Here is a 2,362-nt window from a genome sequence, read left to right on the forward strand (position 1 = left end):
GGTCGTGAAATTGTCCAAAGCTGAAGCGCCGCTGACGGGAGCGATTATTCCGCCCGAGAGCATCCCGAGCCAACAGCGGCGCGGGTCCGGGGCCGGGCCAGGTAGGTCCGTCATCCGGGAAGAACCGCGCGCGCTTGCCGGGAGCCCGAGCGCCCAAAGGGGCGAATCGACTCCTCCAGATATACCGCCGAGCAGCCAGCCAGGACACCGGGGCTCTGCCCAACAGACGCGAACCGAGGCCCGCGGAAGGACAGGCTGCGCACCCGGGCCGTAGGCCGGCACCCAGCGGGTCGCGACGTCCTACTAGGGGAGAAGTGCGGCCCACCGCACACCGGAACGGCCCCACCCCGCGGCGAGTGGAAAGGCAACCGGACACGACCCCGCCGCGGATTGCTCCGCGCGGGCGGCCGGCCCCATCTGCCGAGGGCGGGGGCCAGTGGCCGGATGGGCGTGAATCTCACCCGTTCGACCTTTCGGACTTCTCACGTTTACCCCAGAACGGTTTCACGTACTTTTGAACTCTCTCTTCAAAGTTCTTTTCAACTTTCCCTCACGGTACTTGTTCGCTATCGGTCTCGTGGTCATATTTAGTCTCAGATGGAGTTTACCACCCACTTGGAGCTGCACTCTCAAGCAACCCGACTCGAAGGAGAGGTCCCGCCGACGCTCGCACCGGCCGCTACGGGCCTGGCACCCTCTACGGGCCGTGGCCTCATTCAAGTTGGACTTGGGCTCGGCGCGAGGCGTCGGGGTAGTGGACCCTCCCAAACACCACATGCCACGACAGGCGGCAGCCTGCGGGGTTCGGTGCTGGACTCTTCCCTGTTCGCTCGCCGCTACTGGGGGAATCCTTGTTAGTTTCTTTTCCTCCGCTTAGTAATATGCTTAAATTCAGCGGGTAGTCTCGCCTGCTCTGAGGTCGTTGTACGAGGTGTCGCACGCCACACCGCCAGCCGGCTGTGCACGCTACCGAGAAAGTACCGGTATGCGAACCGCCAGGCGACGGGCGCGCATCGCACGTTTAAGGAGACGCGGCCGGCCACACAGGCGACCACGACACTCCCACGTCTCCGAAGCGGGACAAACGCCGCGCGCTTCAGTATACGTAGCCGACCCTCAGCCAGACGTGGCCCGGGAACGGAATCCATGGACCGCAATGTGCGTTCGAAACGTCGATGTTCATGTGTCCTGCAGTTCACATGTCGACGCGCAATTTGCTGCGTTCTTCATCGACCCACGAGCCGAGTGATCCACCGTCCTGGGTGATCTTTTCCTTTTCAGTCTCCCACTGTCTCTTTCAAGACAGTAGCATTTGCGGGACTGAGGCGTCTGACGGCCCCTGTTCCACTATTTTTTTGTGTCCAACGGCCTCACAGCCGATGGGCGTCGTACGGCTCCACACCGGAGCGGACAGGCACTCGGGCGAACGTCATTCAAAACCGGCGCCAGGCGCCAGGTACCGCAGGCCAGCCGCTCCAGAGCTTCAGCGCTCGTACCACACAACAACAACACTTCCGCTAGTTTTGAGAGGCACGCGTGGTTCCGCACGCGGCGCACGGCCACTGCCGTACAGGTAGCGTGTTGCGCGACACGACACGCACATCGAAAGACATGCAGTCTAGTCGGTAATGATCCTTCCGCAGGTTCACCTACGGAAACCTTGTTACGACTCTTACTTCCTCTAAATGATCAAGTTTGGTCATCTTTCCGGTAGCATCGGCAACGACAGAGTCGATGCCGCGTACCAGTCCGAAGACCTCACTAAATCATTCAATCGGTAGTAGCGACGGGCGGTGTGTACAAAGGGCAGGGACGTAATCAACGCGAGCTTATGACTCGCGCTTACTGGGAATTCCTCGTTCATGGGGAACAATTGCAAGCCCCAATCCCTAGCACGAAGGAGGTTCAGCGGGTTACCCCGACCTTTCGGCCTAGGAAGACACGCTGATTCCTTCAGTGTAGCGCGCGTGCGGCCCAGAACATCTAAGGGCATCACAGACCTGTTATTGCTCAATCTCGTGCGGCTAGAAGCCGCCTGTCCCTCTAAGAAGAAAAGTAATCGCTGACAGCACGAAGGATGTCACGCGACTAGTTAGCAGGCTAGAGTCTCGTTCGTTATCGGAATTAACCAGACAAATCGCTCCACCAACTAAGAACGGCCATGCACCACCACCCACCGAATCAAGAAAGAGCTATCAATCTGTCAATCCTTCCGGTGTCCGGGCCTGGTGAGGTTTCCCGTGTTGAGTCAAATTAAGCCGCAGGCTCCACTCCTGGTGGTGCCCTTCCGTCAATTCCTTTAAGTTTCAGCTTTGCAACCATACTTCCCCCGGAACCCAAAAGCTTTGGTTTCCCGGAGGCT

At 59.3% G+C, this 2,362-nt stretch overlaps 2 non-coding genes across 2 annotated transcripts in view; both read right to left on the reverse strand.

The window, feature by feature from the left end:
- Positions 1–922, reverse strand: part of LOC126330124 (large subunit ribosomal RNA) — a 4,222-nt gene extending 3,300 nt beyond the window's left edge. Inside the window, exon 1 of the ribosomal RNA XR_007562735.1 lies at positions 1–922. This exon is cut by the window's left edge and continues 3,300 nt beyond it. This is a non-coding gene — a ribosomal RNA (large subunit ribosomal RNA).
- A 188-nt stretch (positions 923–1,110) lies between these two features.
- On the reverse strand, positions 1,111–1,265 carry LOC126330108 (5.8S ribosomal RNA). The gene has a single exon (XR_007562721.1). It is a non-coding gene; the product is annotated as a 5.8S ribosomal RNA (ribosomal RNA).
- Between the last annotated feature and the right edge of the window lie 1,097 nt (positions 1,266–2,362).

This window comes from Schistocerca gregaria, unplaced genomic scaffold (assembly GCF_023897955.1).
Source record: "Schistocerca gregaria isolate iqSchGreg1 unplaced genomic scaffold, iqSchGreg1.2 ptg001254l, whole genome shotgun sequence".
NCBI classification, from domain to species: domain Eukaryota; kingdom Metazoa; phylum Arthropoda; class Insecta; order Orthoptera; family Acrididae; genus Schistocerca; species Schistocerca gregaria.